General features: G+C 38.6%; 1 long non-coding RNA gene across 2 annotated transcripts in view; it reads left to right on the top strand.

The window, feature by feature from the left end:
* Nucleotides 1-20,750, top strand: part of LOC144246939 (uncharacterized) — a 66,728-nt gene that overhangs the window by 21,621 nt on the left and 24,357 nt on the right. Inside the window, exons 2-3 of one of the 2 annotated variants that reach the window (XR_013340651.2) lie at nt 2,385-2,432; nt 6,518-6,757. This is a non-coding gene — a long non-coding RNA (uncharacterized LOC144246939). The remainder of the gene's footprint in view (nt 1-2,384; nt 2,433-6,517; nt 6,758-20,750) is intronic. The other variant, XR_014957677.1, reaches the window with a different exon arrangement.

Here is a 20,750-nt window from a genome sequence, read left to right as displayed (position 1 = left end):
ATTATCTCCAGAGCTGTTGCTTGTGCATATTTATCCAGTTAATGGGATGGATTTATTACAAGTGTTGGATAATTTGGACCCAGCCTACACTGATGTATTTTATGGCATGTGGTCAACCCAGCTATTATGGCCTGGGTCTGCAACTGCTCTGTAAACTGGAGCATGCAGTCATTAAAATGAATGAGCACAAGTGTTTGCTATGCTGGTTTTAATTATATGTTTATCTCTTTTCTCTTTTAAACTTCCATTTTATTTATACCACATGTGGTCACATATGGGCTGTGGATGTCATCTTAGGGGTTTAGGAAAACCATAGGCAAGCAGCTTCCCTTATTTAGGGGGGTTTAACTCACCTCCTTAAGAGCAATTACAGGGCTATATATCTTAATTTAGATACATAGTCCTGATTTTAGTGAAGTCCAGTATCCAAAAATGAGGGGGAAAGAGCAAATCTTCATCCTGTGGAACATAGTTTTTGAGACTGAATGTTTTAATGCCTATAGAATCATAGAATTCTTTGAGTTGGAAAAGACCTCTAAGATCAACAAGTTCAATCACTATCACCGGTTAAACACAGTTTTTTTTATAGATGTTTACATTATGACTTGGACATTTGGTCAAGAAGTTTCCTTAGTAACCTCTATAGAACAAAAATGATGGAGAATGAAACTCATGAAACTAAATGTATAACATATAATAGTTTAAAATTGTAGTTTAAGGCAGAAATAAATGATGCTTTTGTGGCTCAGAGTTGTTTTCTGGAAGTTATGCCATGTGGATAAATATAATTTCCTTTTACATTCATGAAAATTAGTGTGAAAATATAGTACAGGTGTTGAAGGACACCTCTGATTGCACAATTCCACCAAAGGAATGCACTGAAAACACACAGATTCCATATTATGGTGCAAGCAATCCAGAGGATTGGAACTGCTCTGCAGGGCATTGACATCCTGTTAGGTCTGTGATTTACACCATGAAAATCTTTGAACTTACTAGTTGGCTTATGGGTTTACTCTTCATGTGATTTTATTGGTGGAAATGGGCCAGGAAAACCAAAAGGGGATGGAAAGCTCACTTTCAGAGAGTTGTAGAGCCTGGAAATTTGCTTCCAAGGAATATTAATATCAGAACACACAGTCATCTAAGCTCTTCTAAAAATCAAAGACATTGCTTTAGACCTTATAGCTCCTTTGGACAATTAGGAGTCAAAGAGAGTAATGTCCAGACATATGAAAATTAGCAAACACATTACTTTCTTCATTGGGTGAGCTATCTATTCCCAACATTGGCTCAAGGCCTACATCTTTCACATGACAGAATGTGAACAATTTATGCATTTAGCTAAATCTGCTTAACCTGGGTCAAACTACACCCATGTTGGAGCTCTGCCATTATAAGGAAAAAAGAATTATAGATCTGATGGTACATGTTCTGATGAAGGAGAAACAGTGACACTGGACTGATCAACAGTTTAACTATGACACAAGAGGCTCCCTCTGAGCACAGGATCAGGTCTATTGAAACGATCAATTTAAGTTTTAAATTATACTTTTAATTATTTAAAATAGAACGTCAGCAGAGCTAGGGGAAAAAAAAAATCCCTTTGTGTCGAGCAGTAATTACATCTGACTTTTCCACCAAAAACTCTAAGTGCTGCAGAACTGCATTAAAACTGCTTAAATGTAGAAGGTTCTTTCTTTTGCATCGTTGAGATTGTGCACTGAACTAGATAGCTTTGTTAGCAGGGCACATGGCTCCTCGTTCCTGGAGCCCTGCTTGAACCCTTTGCTTAAATGAATACACTGGTTTTGCTCAGTCATTAGTAGGCACTTACTCATATCAAAATGCTCTGCATTTAATTCAGGACAGTTGGCAGCCTCTGCACGAGCGAGACTCCAAAATGAGCCAGCATATGAAGAGAGGAATGTCTTCAGCTTAGAGCTGGGGTTACCTCTAGGGCAAGGAGGGGATTTTCTCACTCCAGCTGTCTGCTTTGGGACTGGTATTCACTGCCTGGTACTCTGAGACCTGCAATCTTGGTGAGGGAAGCAGGGGGAAAATATAGATAAAAATAAAGATATATTATAAAGATACATAGATAAAAATATAGATAAAAGTAAATAACCACTCAGATGCCCACTAGGAGAGAAGAAAATTGTAAATAACACACACAATAAAAAAAAAATCAGAAAAATACCTGCTTATGCATCAATCGTCTCCATTTCAGACATGGTACCAAACAGAGAGGATGAATGAGGGTTCAGCTCAGTTAGGGAGAGTGCAAATATCAAGAGCACTAAAGCTACTTTTCAGGTTAGCATAATCTTCTGTCTGCAAACACTGTGTGGTTTATCTGATTTTTTTTTTTTTTTGTTGGACAGCTGTGATCTTCTCCTTTCAAAACCTTGTCACTGCCGTTCAGCAGAAATGTAAGTGATATGATTAAGGAACATGGCATCTTGTATAATCGGTCGTAATCATTATCTAGGGGTTTCAGTAACATGACACATGCACAGCAACAGCAGCATCTGCTATGGACTGACAGATATCTCAAGCTCAGGATGACGGAAGCGCACTGAGGGATTTGTAAACTTGTCTTGGCTAATGCCACTACCCTGATGTGAACCTGTTGTTGGCTATGCTGCTTAAAGGCCAAAGATTAAAAGTGTTTTATAAAGTTCATCCTGTGTCTCATGAATCTCCATCTCTGGCTGATGTGGGATGTGTTACCTTGGCAGACCTTTCCCACTTTCACTGATAGCGTGGCACTTTTGGAAGTAGCTGAAAGGAGCAGAACTCTATTTTTGTAGCATTTCCTCACCGTGAACCAGGTTGGTCTTTTACAAACACTCAGTAGTGGATTAACTGTGTTTCTAGAGTAGTCAACAAAGTTGAATTGTGTAGTATATGCTCTGTGGTTGAAAACAGGAGGGGACAGATTCCCAAGTGCAGACACACTTGACTGTGACTCGTGTGAGTGCCACGGTGTCTTGTGCTGGCCGAGCAGCTCCACACCCTCCATCCGAGCAGAAGACCACATCCCATGGCCCTGGGGACAGCATCCATTTTCTGGAGGCTTCCAATGGGAGATCTGAAGTCTCTTCCTGAGCCTGCAGAGACTAAAATCCAATTTCTCCCTTTCTGCATGTCTCCCACAGCCACTGCACTATTAAAGGTCTGGGAGAAGTGGAGATGAGAGATGTTTTCCATGCCTTGTTGTAAGAGTCACTGGAAGGCAAATGGCAGTGAGCCAGAAGGAGAACAAGCAAATGAGAATCCTGCCAGAAATGGGATACATGCTTTTCTTTTTTTTTTCCCCTTCATGTTTTTTGATTTGGCAAAATTTAGAACAGCTGTAGACTGCATTCGTTTGCTCTGAGGTCTGAGTGATTGCCAAGGCTGTGGTTGGGGGCATCACTTTTGCACACCAACTGTGGAAATTCATCATTCCTCCATGTCAACATCAGAGGATTAAGGCTTGGGCACTGTTCCTTTATTGTGACTCCAACATTTTGGTCACTTCTAGACAGGATCTTGTACTCGGCCTGCTCCATTCAACTTTTTGTGGACATTACTACAGCTACTCCTGGTACAGTTACAAGCTACCAGCCTGTGGGTGGCCTGAACTCAGGTTTGTGCTGCAGTGAAGCAAAACTCATTTTTATGCAAACACAGTAGTTTAAAAAGATAAGGTCCATCTAGACAGGCTGCTGTAATAGTATCATTATTTGCATCTGCCATGCATCTCAGTTCCAGGGGTCTCAGAATGCAACATTCACAATTTACAGATCCTGAGTAACATTTAGGATTATTCACAGGTGTCCAACAGTTATAAATAATGGCTTGTATTGAAAAAAAGGGACAATCTTTAAACAGGTTAAATGCATAAGTGTCAGCGTATTATACATGCTATATATTCATTTTACTCCTGAGAAGAACTGCAGATCATGTTCCATCAAACCACATTAACGAAGAATAACACAACTAATTTTTCCAGAAGTATTTATTCCCACTTTACTTTCTTCAGGTTTTATGGATAAGGATTTTTCATAAAATTTTAGAACATTATGATTCTGATTTTGTTACTCTCATCATGTAGGACTTTATTCTCCAGATTATCTCCATAAGTCAGCTTTTGTGATTATGGGATGGGCTATGCTGATTTATACCATTTGAGAATCTGGACCATTGAGTTCAAGAGGATAACTAATGGAGTCAGGAGCTCATCAAGTTCAGCAATGGCATCAGAATCTGATTCTTCTTGTGTTCAGGAACAAAGGATTGATAACTGATGAAAGGAGAGGCAATTAGTTAACCACATTTATGAAGAAGACAAATACAGAATGCAAATGCACTTGCCTCTTTGAGTCTCCCTCTGCTATTGCCTCATGGAACAAAAAAAGAATCATTTTCCTTTATTCTCAAATACAAACATATTGAATGATTATTGCCTAATTGCCAGATGACTCTTCCTTCTTGCTTTCTTTCAGGTCAAGGTTTGAAAGAAAAATATGTGTATAGATAAAACAGGCACAGATCAGATGCAAAAATCCACCTGCTCCATTTATTAATGCAACTCTACATGTGAAAATACAGTGTCAGGAATTAGGCAGCATCTAAAAGTACAGCTAGATAAATTTAAAAAGAAATTTGTATTTGGGAATACAAAACAGGGTGAGATTAAACATAATGTAGTAAAAGGTAGAGAAAGCAATTTGACACAACATGGCAGTGATCAGAGTTTCAGCTCTTAAAAACTGCATTTTTACTGAAGACTTTGCCACAGGTGAAGTCACGATGGCTGCTCCCACCTTGTGCACGGGCACGGGCAGGTGTTCCTGCCTCCTCTTTGCCTCTGAGACAAACACCTGCTAATATTAGCCACCTCCTCCCCGCCGCCACCAGAAGGAGCTTAGCAGATGATATTTTCATTGGATTGTACAATAATGTGAAGTCTTCTCTAATCTTATTTGGCACATTACCCATTGGATTTATGGAAATCCGCGGTGAGCTCTGACCCGGAGGTGTGGCGGCCGCATAAACTCCGCGCGTGAGCGGTGTCACCGTGGTCACGAGGAGTGCCCTTGGCTTTGCCTGCTGCTGAAGTTTTTGGCACTAGGCTGACAAGTAACCCTTAAATCCAAAGGGAATGGAGTATAAAAATCAGTCTTCCAAACACACAGTGCTTCGGCTGATTAGCATGGAGAAAAAGGAATTGATAATGAGAAGGAAAAAAAAGATAGCCAGAAACTACAAACACCAGGGAGCCCATTTCAGTGTTGCTTGAAAATAAAGCAACAATAGCAAGACTAGTCGTCTCATTAAATAATAATTTGTTATTTCCCTTAATGTTTCACATGTTCTTTAATGGCTTTGACTTCTTAAGACAGTTTGACTATAATTCCCACATATTTATCAATAGGAAACTTGCATAACTTTTAATGAGTCCTTGAACTGACCACCTGTGAACAAGGAATATCATAAACCTTGTTTCTTCAAATATGAAAAATAATTTCAGCATAAGTTTTCCTTGATGTGACTGATCTAAAGTAGGTTGTGAAATTGCTGGCAGCCAGCTCAAGCCATTGTCCCTACAAAATTAAGACATGGCTACTCCTCTCCAATGGCAAGGAGTGGAAGTTGTTCTCATTTCATGCATTTGGAAAATTGCAGGTAATTAGAGAAGAAAACCAAAATAAACTGCTTATTAAAGAATGGTTCTTCCATTATAAATGTGCATTGATAACATTTTCTTGTGGTCAGAGTCCAGCCATCAGGAAAAAATTCCAGTTGAAACTAGTCCAATGGTCTTACATGCCTTCATGTTTTGTGACAAGAGATGAGGATATGTTTTGAGCAGGATTCTGGACTCAGGGGAATTTCAATTTCATATGAAATTAAATTCATATAACTTCCTGCACAATTTTAGAAAAAAAATATGCAAAGAATGTCATTTCATTTCAGCTGAACCAGCTTGTAAGTTTTACCAGCTTGATCTACAGTGCTCATGACTGGTTGTAAAATGCAATTGTACTTCATTTTATTCTTATTTATGTATCATCTGTCAGATTTTCCTGTTTCACTTTGACTTCACCATTCTGATTAAATGTTAATATTTTGGTTTTAAATTACATATCCTCTGGCATATGATGCCACATGCAGAGATTTTTTTTCATGTAGCACTTTAATGAGATGATGCCATATCAATGTATCTGCATGAAAATTTTCAATAATTAGGAAAGAAAAATGTTATGTTTTCAACCAGGAATTTTCAAATATATTCTATTAAAAGGATATTCTGTTCTAAACCAGAAAACATTCAGATGATGCTTTCAACACAGCAAGTTTTGTTTCAGAATTTGTTGTAAGACAGTAATGTTGATGCCTTCAAATGTAAATATTTGCAAGGTATCCATTTTTTTTGAGATTTAAAATTCTGCATTTTCATTCAAAATTAGGAAGAAACAAAATGGCATTTAAATTCCAAGTTTACATACAGTTTCTCAATTTTTAGTCCACAGGTATGGGACCATCCTGCTGGAACAAAATGCAGGTACTGGAACTCCAGTGACATTTTTGGGAAGACTGTGGATACATTGAAGGCATTTCCCAGCATGATCTGCAAGGGGAAATGGTGAAGAAGCCAGAAAAAAAGGAAAGCAAAACCATCACAAATGCACCGAGTGTTTTTGCAGAAATTGCAGCATGGCCAAGGTACCTCCATCCCTTCGCTCCGATGGCAATCACATCACAGGTAACACGATGTTTTCCTGCTTTGGGCAGACTGCAGAGATTACCTTTCCATGACAAACAGATTTTCAGCAATTTTTTCCTCTCTGCTGGCCTGAACCTGAATTTTCTTTGATGTTAAACATAAATATCCGAACATTGCTCCTATTTTCTCCTTGCATAAATCAAGTGTCTAGGGGCAGAGGGGAGAGGTACTCGCTGTTGCCTTTCTGTTGTGACAGCGTCAAACAAAAGCCATGCTCAGTGTTTTCCAGAGGGCCATCTTTGTCTTACAGAAAACATAATTGCACCCTTTTAAAATATCCTCCTTGTGCCACAGAGCATTGGGTGGATGTGTTGAGTGATTTACTGCACCAGTGACAGAGTCCTTTGGTTTTCCTGCAGTTCTAATGGTGCTGGGGGAAACATGGGGATACACAGCTTTTCTTTTTGTGGCACTGGCCTCAACATTGGTCTCAAAAGGAGCTTGGTGCCTCATTTTTCCATTTGTCACATTAGAATGGATATATAGCAGGGGCAACTGCCTTATATTTCCCGTTCTTCATGTTAAACATAATCTCCCAGCCTGAGTGCTGAATCACATCTCCCAACTATTTCTGCTCCAACTGTGTCTTCACTTGTGTTGCTTTTATTTACCGTGTCAGCCCACACCTTTCTTAACAGTGTTGCTTTTCTTCCCCTTCAAACAAATATATCCTATTCTCTATGGCAATTTTTGAGCTGTGTGCTCAAGTCAGGGGTTAGACAAACCTTATCAGTATGCTTGTGTACTTGTGTATGTAATTCAGGTATTTTCTCCTACTGAACAGGACAGTTGCGTTGGGAAGCTGGTAAAAGCTAGAGTGGAACAGCAGCACAATGCATCAAAGGGGGAACCGAAATTCTTTTTTTCCATAATTTTAGCTGAATGCGTCACAAAGTGGCAATTATATGGCACATTTTTCTTCTAAAAAATTGGCCTCGTTGTGCCTCTAGACAACAAAACAGCATGAAGAAACCATACAGGCACAGCTTGGTTCCAAATAACCATGTTTACCTAATATACACAAATATGCCAGGCCTAACTATATAAATATTGCTGTTCTGACTTATTTCTGGAAGTTTCTAAAACACATAATGTGGTGAATAGAAAAGAACATTCGCTATTTTTTTTCATTGTAAGAAAAGACACTAAGTCTCAAGTATAAATATATTTGCAATGTGATAGGGAAAGATGACAGGAGTATCCATGGAGCATTTTATACCCACTCATATGGTGAAAAACACACAATGGAAAAATTGGTTTGAGGTGTTTGAATTTATATAAGAGGCATTCTGATTTATCTAGAAAATGTTTTCTATGGTATTTAATTTTAATTGATTCATGCCATGGTTTTTCTTTCTTTTATAAAATATTCAAGAGATTCTCAGGGTGACATGAAACACTTTTAAGAGAACTACCAGTTATCTCCTCTTTTCTTATCTCTTGGGCAGCTTTTTCCAGCATTCAGAAGTAGTGCTTGAGTTTTAAAGCTCCCTTCCACGACTGCTGTCAGATGAGGTGTATTGACAGAGAGGCTTTGCTCTGGGGACCTATTGTAGTATTTGAATGCATCAGAAATTGTAAATGATGCAAAATTACTCAAAAATATATTCCTAACAGAACTCAGAAAATTCCCAGCCCGTAAGCGTGACTGGTTTTAACAAACGACAGATTCCAAATGTAACAAAAGATAATTTCTGTCTGCTTCCAGGGGAGTGGATGACAGATGACTCTTAGCCCGTGGCACGTGCACCTGGCACTGCTGTCACAGCGTGCTCGTGCCAAGGGCACAGGGCTGAGATGCCAAACCTGGCTGATAATGGGATTAAAGACTGTAAGAGGCACCCGCTACCTGTTAGGTTTTGATTTGAAGTGTCCTGCTGGTGTTTTCCAGGAGGATTTGTACAGAACAGAGCCGTGGCAGGCATTCCTCACTCACTGAGAATATTCCTCCTTTTCAGTTTCTGGGAAAAACAGGGATTTAGGGAGTCTAACTCACCTCTCAGCTGGTGCAGAGGTCAGGGCTGAGATCTAGCAGGTATAACTCCCACGTGATGCTGAGGCTGCCAAAAACTATTATTGTGACTGGTGTCCAGCTCTGGCAATCTTTGGGATGGCACCTGGGTGAATTACCAGGAGCTCCATCTCCACGACACCTCTCCCAGTGCTCTCAAGGACATGGTCTGTGATGGTGGTTGCCCCAGGGCACGAAATGGTGGAATCGTGCTCCATGTCCCAGTATAAACTGGTTAAACTGGGGCACACCTGACCCTGTAAAACTGAACATCACTGTCATTAGAAGCAGTACACAGCAAAAGAATTGCAATAAGAAAATGCTGGGGGGAGAGAAAAAGTATTTAGGAAAAATGCAAAATGAGGCTCCTGTTCATAGTTTAATTTGGCTTTTTTTTCCCAGAATATTTGTCACCCTAGTTCAAGTCCTACAACTTATTGCTGCAAAAGTACAAAACAAAAAGGTCTCCTCCCCTTTTTGGCATTGGTTTTCTTTTTAGAGCATCTGAAACAACATGGTTTGTGGTTTGGCTTTTTTGTTCTGTTTTTATTTGGTGGGTTTGGTGTTGTTTATTCGAAAGGACAGAGGGTCTACTTTGTTACTTTCTTATTCACCTCTGCTTTTCTCCTCCATAAACTTCAATATTCTCTCAGTTTGGAAAGAAATAGATTCTGACTAAACTATATCTTCCTCTTTCCTCTAGCCACTTTCTAAGAACCAGAAAATACTTAAAAATTCTGAAGGAGCAAAAAGAAATTTGGGAGAAAAAAGAGTTTAAGATAAGGAAAAATAAATCACTAACATGCTTTTGCACATTTTTTCCCATGCAAATATTTTTATTTTTATTCCCATCCAGAATATTTTTAAAAATCACACCTTGAGAATAGAATTTAAAAATTTCTACTTCAAGTGATGGTTTTGTAGTCATATTCTTCTGTTCTGTAGAAAATTAAGTATTTTTTGAATGCCAGCCTATTCACTCATAAGTACATAGCCTCTATTAAAAATAGTCCTCAAAAGATACTTTAAGGAAAAAAAAGTCTAAAAAATCCAAATCCAAATTATAATCAGTCTTAAATTATATACCAGTTTGCTGAAGAGATTAATCTATTTTTTTAACGTACAGAACCACAAAAACAATAGAAGATTTTTGAAAGAGAGCCATTCCATGAAGGGACATGGAAACACCTCATTGGGTAACCATTTAGGAGAAACAATGAATGTACTGAGAGATATTTCAGGGGACTAAATTCAAAAATCTCATTTCTTAAAAAAATAATATCTACTGCAGGTCCCTCTCTGCTGACATCTTTTTAGTGTCAATCTTCTGCTGTTGAGTCTCAAATTTTATGCTCCATTGAAACCAGTTCCATCATGGATGTAGTCCAATTATAGCAAAATTTAAGGAGAAGAATTAATTAATTATTTTAGGTTTATTGTTGGATATCTTAGAGGTCTTTTCCAACCTTAATGATTCTATGATTTTGGTTTTGCTTATTTTCGAATAATAAGAATAAACTCCAACTGGGATAATGGATGGCTCTGGATCTGTCCCACTTCTTAGACCTATTCTTTTATTTCTTTCCTATAAATCATAAATCCTTGATGACGTGGGTCCAATTGCCTCAAAGCCACTACATCAACATTATATTTCCACCGATTCGATTTAACTTATATTTCTTTTTCTCAGACCTCTGCTCTTTATTCAAATTAAAACCAACCAAACAAACCGAAACCATCTTTTCATTCCTTTCCCTTGTCCGGATGCCTTGCAAAGCAGAGAGAAACGACGGTTTTGATCTGGGGAGAGCGTGGATTTTCTTTCTTCTTTTAAGCAGGCAGAGGATATTCGTGCAAGGGAAGGATCAGGGTCAGGCCAGCCACAGCTTGTGAGTGAAGTTGTCTATCTCCAGGCCACACAACTCTGCTGCAAGTTTCCCTAGTGCCTTGGCAGCTCTCCATGGCCCAACCTGGAGACACTGAGCTCAGCAGAGGAAGCCAATTAGGTTATAACCTGCAGTTGGTTCAAGCCCAGGTCCTGGCCGTCAGCTCTGGCTGCCTTATCCATTAAGCTGCCCTAAATCAGCGTGAGGTTTAAATTGGAACAGTTTGTTTTGGTGAAGAAAAAAAAAAATAATCATAATTTCCATAGAAACCAGAAAAGGATAAAATACTGTGAGAAAAAATACAATTACAAAAGCTATTTTCTTTTAATTTATCATCTTTGCTGTTCTCCTCGCTGCAGATTCTCTGAGAATGTGTTTCTAATTGCATCATTTCATTAGCAAATCTCCTGTTTTATTTAAAAGTCCATATGTAAATGAGAACAGTATTCAGGGGAAAAGAAAAAACATTCTGGTGCATTTGCATTAGTGGAAAGGGCCAAACCATGAATGAAGGCTACCACATTCAGAATTCCCTCAATATTCCCCTTTTTTCTTAATACATTTGGCAGGGGAGGTGGGGTGGGGGGAAATAAACAAAAAATTAAGACAGGCACGAAACTTCAACTTCCACAAACTGGCACGATTCCATCCAACTTGGTGGAGCTTCTCTGATTTATATCAATCGAAGATCTGGGCTAAAGGTTTATGGGAATAATGGGAACGGGAGGATTTCAGCGACAGAGGAGAGAAGATGCTGCAGGGAGCTGCACATGCAGAGCATGGCCATGACTGCTTGCACACTAATTAAACTAGTTTTATATTTTGGTACTGGAAAGATGGTTAAAACCATCTGTTTCTTTTTAGAAATCAGTTTCTTTTCTACTAGCTAAGGAGAAAATGTGGACAAAATTAGATCTAGGTGATAAATAGTTGCTTGGGGTTTCTTTCTTCTGCATCTGAAGGTCAAGATGTAAATAGGATTTGCGTCAGTACTTAAGGACAGATGTAAAGGTTTATTGCAGTGCAACAAACAACATGATCTTAGGTAAATCTCCAATGTTTTGTTTCAACCAAAGCAGTGATTTAATTTATTTAGTGTTCTATTTCAGCTTCCCCCTTTTTGCATGTTTTAACCCTTGCAATGTGGAAGTGTTTAATATAGCTTGAAACAAACATTGAAAGAGATATTCCCAATTTTTTTACTGTAACTAATTGTGGAATATGACCCAGTCTGAGGCCTCTTACACATCAGGCAATCAACAGGCTGACGCCTCAGTGGAGTGTTCCAGCAAATTACCTGGCACAGCCATCGCAGTGTAGCTGTGCTGGAGCACATCCCTGGAGCTGAATTAGAGGCTGTAAATTGCCTCCACAAATCCCTTCCCTCATAGTCACTTATTGTCCCACATAAGTAGCTATCATTTTAATTGACAGAGTCTTGTGTGAGGGATGCAAAATCATGAAAAATATGAAGTGCATCATACAGAGACAAAACACAGCTCCATTGAAATTATACCTTGTCAAGAGAGAAAATATTCTGGTTGGCTGAGCATGAATCAAAGAATTTGGAGGACTAGAATGCTGGAATTACCTGGTCTCAAAAAGTAGGGATAGAAAAGGGCCTGGCTCGCTCATTTAGACTTATCTTCCTCTAGACTTATTTTTCTTTTCTGTTGGTCACAAAGAAAGGGTGAAACTTTGAAAAGGAAAAACATGGAAGAACTAAAATATAAATAATGACAATGTGTATTTGTGGAGTAGATAGTCCAGGAGTCAGATAAAGGCACACAAGAAGTTCCCCTGGGAAAACAGCTTGAACCCAGCCAGAGTAGGGAGCCATGAGCATCCCAGGCTGCCCAAGGGCTGGTGGGTCTGTGGCCGTGTCCCTCCCCAGGTCGGGGTGTCAGTGGTTCACAGGCCCTACAAACAAAGATGAATTTCACTCTCTGAACACATCTGTCATCTTAGGGCTCTGACACTTTGCATGATGGTGCTTAGCAGTCGTGGTACTGTGCACACGAGGGATGTTGGTGCTGCCTTTTCTCCTCTAAAACTGGTGCTTAATTAAAAAACAAGTACGTGTGCATACCTGCAATCACAGTTCTGTCATCTTATGCTGCAAACCTACAAATGGAATATCTCGTATCTTTCTTGTCTTTATTTTCTGCTCCAATCTTTGTATTGCCCTTTGAAACTTCTGCATTAATAAAATAAAGATCAGGGCTATTTTCTCCCTTATTAAAAAATATTAAAGCTAAACATACATGACCAAAAGGCTGAAAATTGGACAAATCAAAACACGCTATCCCTCCCGAGTTCTGTTTCATTTTATATCTTTATATCCTTTGCTGACAAGGGAGACATATCTTAAACCACAGTGGAAGTCAACAAAGCTATTTCTTTCCTAAAGATTATGGGTAGAGGATTCTATGTCTTGGTTTTTTTACTGAAAGGAGAGATTTTTTTAAAGATTATATCCTTTATTGATTGATTTATTTATTTAATCCATTCACTGACAGCACAGAAGCTTCTGCTTTAGCACTTTACTGTTGCTGCTTGACTGAACTATAGAGCTTACTTTTTTTATGCAACCCTGAAATCAGCTTCAACATTGAAGCAAAGGCCATGACACAAGAGATTTTCAAGCTGATGAAGTAAAAGATATTGGGTTTGTGTGTATCGGTGCAATAGGTGTTGAAAATATAAAAAAAAAAAAGAGGACCGTTGATCAAAATAATAGATAGAAGTATTTTTTTTAATCTGCCCAAGTCCATACTTGTTTGTATCTCCAATTCTCTCTACACACACACAAAGACATGCAGAAGTGTGTCTCTAACTCCCAAAGTATCTGGCATTCTATATATAGTTCAGCTTTTAGCTTGTTTTCACTGACAGTTCAGTCAGAATATCATTCTCCCTTCCCTTGTGAAAAACTATACATGTTAAGCTTTTTTTTTTTTTTAAACAGAGCCCTCATGTTGTTTCCTTTCTTTTGCATGATACATATTTTGCTATGCTCTTGAAGCAGAAAAGCACAAGTTCTCAAATTGATTTTTGTTGCCAAAAATCAAGCATGTTTAAAGTACAGCCAACTTGATGAGGGTTTGCTTGAAGGGTTTGCTTTGGGTTTTGCTTTCTCCTGCTGCCCCAACAGCCCTCACGATGTCGTTGGCCGATGGAAAAGCCAATCTCAGGGTGAGCACCAAGGAGCGCAAACCTGAAGGACCTTGACATCTATGATTTAATCATTAGGACCGAGGTGCTCTGCTGAGGAACGGCCTCAGGAGGAGGTCAGATTTCAAGGATAACACTTGCACCAACAGAATGGTGTAAAGGAGATTTATTTTCTCGCTACAGATATTTGTTCAATATGTTGTGAGTGCCACCAGTGTATTTTCTGCCCTTGCTTTCAAAGCACCTTTAAGGAGAACATGTTTCACTGTAAATAGTGCATGGATGAGTAGACCGAGGCACAGCAAAAGCTAATGATCTGACAGTTCAAAATTAATAACTAAATCAGCAAAACAAGTTGCAGAGGAACACAAGCAACTGGCTGCAGTGGCTTGTTTATTATTCTAAATACATTAACATACCTCAGGCCTGACTCCCGTTCCTGAAGGCAAGGCTTTTTTGATGCAAAGCCTCCTAATATATCCAATTTTGCTCTGAATGCTCTGGGAAATAAGAGTTAACTTTAAATGAAAGCCTGTTTGTGCTTTAAAATGTCATATATATAGCCTGATTAATGGAAAGAGGTTAGAAAGAAATATATTTTAATATGGAGAACATAGTTACCAGTGCACTATCAGAGCACAACTGACATGGGACGCAGTCTAAACAAAAGTCAGCAGCTACTAATGAGGCTTGTTAGTGATGCTAATCTATGTAAATGTTATTAATTGAGAACATCTATCTTTTATCTCCAACATTTGGTAATCAGGCAATTAAAAAACAATGACATTCCCGGCGGTTGTTCTCCCAGTTAAAAAAAGTGATCAAAGAGTCCTGAATAAGGAAAGGGAAAGTCCCTTATCAAGAGCTGGGCCTTGCCTTGGGCTACCAGGGCTCATTAAAGGCAGAAAAGCTCTGTTGATCACCAATTAACCTGATTTGTAGGAACTCTGATAAAGACCTCAAACAACATGAGTTTTCTTAACTATAATAAATGACACAGTTTATTGACAAAAATAAAAACGTTTGGTTTGAAAAAGAACATAAAGGAGCCATTCAAATTGGATAGCCCTACCACACACCAGGCCTGGAAGACGTGGGATGGGTTTTACTTCACCACATTGGTGGCATATTATCAATGCTAGATACAGTCAAACCTATTAACAGCCATATACACAACAACCAAATATATACATATTTGGTAGCTGTCACATAAATTTCTGTCATCTCTAGTCATAACAGACAGCAGATTGCATTAATTATGTATGTACTATGCTCATGAATGGAAATTCAGCGCTCTAGGGTGAACTCTGCATCTCGAAACAAGAAAGTAAAAATAAAAAAAAGATATTTTCTTGAGGCTTAATTGGTGGACATTTTGTGATTATACTTTTTTTTTTAAATCTTAGCAGTTGCTTTAAATTTTCCCTAGTATAAATTTCCATATGGCTTTTTAACCCATTCTTTCCTTTCTGGAGAATTTAATTCTTCCTCTCAGGTATTGTTCATAGTGTCATGATGAGTAAGTATAACACCACAGTGTGACTGTCAACTATAACTGTAATTATTGCCAGCGATTCATTAATTCACATGGTGATGGCCTGTCCCTGTTTGTGTCTCTGGAGAAAGGGAATAATAACTAAATGTAAAACTTGGGCCTTGAGTTGAGTGGAAAAGTAGCACAAATGTGATGCCAAACTCAAGCATTCTCTATATTTAAAGGTTAATCAGTTTTGGTTTAGCACCACAGCTATTCCACCAAACCTCTGTGTTGTGAAATTATCTGTTACAAACAAATTGTCTGCATAGTGGGGATCTTGCCAGCATTATCATGTCTTATCAAATTATAACCTGGGCTTACATTGCTTTTTATGCAACATTTTTTTAAGTGTGCTTTGGGTCTTCAATGATAAAATGCATTTGAGACTGTGAGATTAAAGCTGCCTTATTAGGTCTATCGAGTAGCTGATGTCCATGATCTTTATGGGCTGGATGTGACTTTGATAAGAATCAGATTGGGTCATAAAGTGAAAAAATACCACTGTCACTTTTTCTGACATATCCATTTGACACATGCAGAACTGTATCTCAGGTTTATACATCAAAAATTCAGCTCGCTTTTCTTCCTGATGATGGACACCTTCATCATTTCCACAGAGATATTTTCCACTATAAAATATCTTTTCCTCCTCACATCTGCCTTCTTCATTCTCTGTTTGTGTCTATTCAGTGCAGAACAGAAGCAGTAAAGAAAATCATATGGGGAGGTCCAACGCCTTTAAATGAGCAATTTTTAAGAAACCTCATCTCTCATACACAAATTGATGATATGTCGCGTTCAGCAGAGAATGTTTTTGGTGTCAGAGGACATGTCTGAGAAGAAACAAAAAAAGAGACATAGCAGTCAGGGTAGCATGAAGTGTCAACAACCCCTTTGAAGCCCAGACCCCTTTTCATTAAGATGATAAAATGAAAGATCAGCTGCTTAACGGTGGAGCATGTGAATATTTTGATCTGATATGACGTCTGTGGTTTTGCTTTTTTAACTAATGCATTAGTGCCTCTCTCCCTCAGAAAAGGTATCAGTTAGTGATATCATGGGTGAGCTTTTATCTTACCACATAGATCTGAGCGTGTTTTACAGCAAAGATAATTATCTCCAACCAGCGATTTTGGTTGGGCTTTGATTTAGCTGTTCAAGCAGATGCCACCATAGAGATTCTATTATGCACAAACAATTGTATTTCATTGGTAAGTGCCCCACATGCCTACCTCATTATTAGAACCCAATTAATTTTTCTTTGTAATAAAATGGAAAGACTTAGAGCTAACAGGAAGGCTACTCTAAAGAAATTTGGACCAACCGCAAAGAGTACCTGGAAGGAGCAGAAAGAAAGAAGAGCGGTAATTACGTGACACATGCACACACACAAAAAAAGAAAGAACATGAATTGGAGTTTCAGAAACAGGCCCAGGGAGCACAGATCGCAATCTGGCTAGATTGTGAAAGTACTACTAAGATGTTTTAATTATATGATTGATGTAAGCTTCAAAAGGAAACTCAGCGTTCACAATGGCTGCAAGGTTAGGAGTGTTATCTAATGTATAAAGGAAAACCACCACTGGAGGCAAACAGTTCGCGTGAAACTTGAGACCTTTCTCTTTCAGAACCAATCAATAAGGTCTTATTTTTAATCTATATTATGTTTAAGAAAATGTGATGACATCCTCGATTGAAGATCACACAAATAATTATGCTAATAATGACTGACTTTGTAGGATCTGCAAGGAGTGGATCTTCGAGAAGTGTCGTTTGAATTCCTGTGACACTGCATGCAAGGGGACCTGGTTCAATTACCTGACAGAAGTACACAGACTTCTTGTTTGAGACAAACTGGGGAAAGCACTGCTTGGGGACACTGATTATCACCCTCTAACACAGTTCTGATTACTTTAATCCAGTGACTTAGCTTACCAGCAAATTATCTTTTTTCAAGATAGTGGGGTTTGCTGACACTGGGAATCTCATCTTGCAGGGAATTCTGGAATTTTAAACATTATTTTTCTTCAAATCAGAACAAAATCCTTTCAAATTGTACTATTTTAGGAACCTTTTCCTTTTTTTTTATTTTCAGTCTTCTGACTTTTATCATTACAATTGTTATTATAAATGGAAAATAAATAAACAAGATTTCGAATCTACCAAAAGGAAATATTTTTATAATTCAGGGTTAAAAATTCAATGAAGAAATCAAAACAAATCTTTTTTTTTTTTTTAATCAGCAAATCATTGTATTTATAAAGGAGATGTCTTCATTTGGAATTTGTAACTGGAAGGTGGTTTCTGAGCTCACTAAAACTCTGCAGAAGGTGATCAAATGCTCTGCATGTCTCTGGCTATCAGGACCAGGCAATAAACTGCTTTTCTGCCTTTCTTTTGGTGCTGAGCTGTTTGTTCCAGGGGATATGAGAAAATGTTACCTTTCCATACAAAATGCCTCTGTACACCCAACTGAGTTTATTCAAAGGAACTAATAAGTATTTCTAGGTGAGTACCCACAGGTGAGATGAATGGACATGAAATAAGTCTTTATCCACAAAAGACAGAAGAATGAAATTAAAGCTATACATTCTCTGAGGCAGAGCATCTGTTTTTAATGCAAGCATCCACATAAACATCTTCTTCTGAGATGGGTCTGGGTAGTCCAGACTAGCCACTCCTGTCAGGGCTTGTTGTTGAAGGGTAACTCATTTGCTTGGAGATACCCAAATAAAATCATAACACAGTTGGCCCAATTCTATTTAAAAGTCCTTTTATGAGTCTTGATTGACCAGGCATGATGGTAATAGAGTGAGAGTTAATGCTACAAGCATTACACAGAAGAGGCAAAAATAAAAGCTCTACTGTGCAGACAGGAGGGGTGAAGGGTCCATTGAAAAGCAGAGAGATTAGCAACTCATCACATTATATGTGGGTTATCAGGAGACAGAGGTAATGAAAGTGAGACCTATATCCTTGATCAATAAGAGTTTGACTGCATTTTGAGTTCATTTTCCCCTGCTGAGAGCGAGACAGCAAGCTTACTATTGATCACAGTGTTAATCCATAACTAGTCTGGGCCCTAGCCTAGTGGAACAAGGAGGAAAAATAAGATAATAAGCAGGAACTCTTGATCTTTTATTATGGTGTGCTAGATAAAGAGAGTGCAAGGTTCAAGGTGAAATACTTTATGGTTAACCCCTTCTTTGCTGCTTAACTCCAAGTGCATGAATGAAAGTAAATTAGCCAGGTCTCATGTTTTGATACGTATTGACCTTGAATCCTGTTGACAAACCCTTTGCTATGAAACCCACACGTGTGTACAGGTTACCACTCCACACCTCTTCAAAGCCCAGGGGATGGAGCACTCACGTGGCATCTGAGTGATATTGGGGTCATATCCTCAGCTGGTGAAAGCCTTTGTCATATCCCTGAAATAATCAGGAGTGAGTTGCTGTAGCTGAGACGAGGAGATGCATCCCTAAACATCACCTTAGCGGGGTTGCTTAGAAATTGAACTTGCTGGTCTTCACACAGGCAATAGTTTCCATTACTTGTATATTTATTCCAGCCTTTGTTAGAAGCACATCTAGATATTCCCTGGTCATTGCTTTTGCCTGTGAGTTGTCTTTTTCTTTCCTCTGATGTTTTTAAGTGACAACATGTGCAATGAAGACCACTTACTTTTTCCCATGGCAACACCTGACTGATGTCAGAGACTGCCACATTTTGAGGTGAGCAGCTGATGGAAAGTATGGCTATTACTTTTTAATAAATCCCCTGAAAAGGAAGAAAATTAACATTGTTATTCCAAATAGTTTTTAAACTATTAATATTCCATACACCACAGATTTGGTAAAATTTTAAAATATCAGCATTCCCTTCAAGATTAAAATGAGCTCTGCTTCTTGATTAAAGTTTCTCTAAGGCATTCAAAAGACAAGTTTTGAGTTCCTTCCACTTGGAAGTGAGGAGCACACCAGGAGCTCAGTCATGTTGGAAACATCTCCTGTGATTCCTGTACAGGTGCAATAGAAATATTTGTATTTCTGTAAGCATTCAGCCTTTCTGCCTCGCGTGTGATCCCATCACAGCTCACCAGAAAACAGCTCAGTGCTGGCACTTCCAGCCTGAGTTAACTGACTCATATTCCAGCAAAACAGTGCCATTCCCTGCGCTGTTGGAAATGTCTTTGGGATACGACTGAGAAAAGCCTTGCAAATGCAATTTATGAGGAATTGTTTTTCATTCTCTTTAAAAATAGAATAAAAGAAACAGAACTCCCCTCTATACCTTTAGTTTTGGGGGCCAATTGTCACAAATTTGGTCTGCCTAGGTAAAAATTACTTACCTTCTGCAGATTGCATCAATGAATGCCATCCCTGGTGAATGGGGAACACAAAGATGCTGGCACACACATGGCACTGAGGCAGGACTCTTACTGATCTCAGTGTGGGCTTCACTTTAGTGTTATAATTTGATCCTAGAGCTTGGCCAAATCATAATTATGCTCTGCCTGCTAATAACATGTTGCTGCTTTGGCTGGTAATGTGCTTTCCAGCTCTCCCAGGCTACACCTAACTCATTCAGATAGCCCATACAACTAATTTACAACCTCTCTGGAGCTACCTCAGTTAGCTCCTCTTAGTAGTTGTTAAATTATCCCTATGTATCATTTACATGTTGCATGATTTGGTTGGGATAATTAATGCCTGCAAAGCACTCTGAGGTTTTGGGATGAAATGTACAGTAGAATTACAGTGAATTGTTCTGGAGATGTGATGATAAATAAATACTGCAGCAAAAAAAACCCTGACAACAGCTTTCATATGCTATTAAAAGCACAAACCTGTAGCTAGAACGCTCTTTTCCAGCTGTGAGTGCCCTGTAGTCTCAGATACTCAAACAAAGAGAAGATTAATCTTCAAGTGGTAGATAGTCACTTATTCTTTAGTGTTCAGCATGTTTTACACAAGGGTGTGTAATTCAACTATTCACTGTAACATAAATCAATTTATGGACAAAACAAGAGGAGGAAAAACATCCCATTGTTCTTTAGCTTAATAACATACACCAAAAAAATAATAAAAGGGAAAATGATTTATAGGACTACAAAGAAATTGCAAGGGTGTTTTTAAAAAATATCAAATGGTTAAAATATTGCTGTAGGCAGCACCCACAGGTTAGGCTGAGTGATCCTGCATGGAAGAGAAGCGGAGGCTCCTGCAGATCAAAAGCAAGCATCTCTTTGCAGTTTTAGGGGCTGTGTTTACTGGACTTTTCTCCTTTACTTTATAGTATTTCAGTAGTTCAATGAATGTTATTAGTTTTACATTCTGAAAACACAGCTTTGACTGCAGAGGC

Source organism: Lonchura striata, chromosome 10 (genome assembly GCF_050655825.1).
Source record: "Lonchura striata isolate lonStrDom1 chromosome 10, ASM5065582v1, whole genome shotgun sequence".
Classification (NCBI taxonomy): Eukaryota; Metazoa; Chordata; class Aves; order Passeriformes; family Estrildidae; genus Lonchura; species Lonchura striata.
Note: the sequence above shows the minus strand (reverse complement) of the source record. Positions and strands in the feature narration are given on the sequence as shown.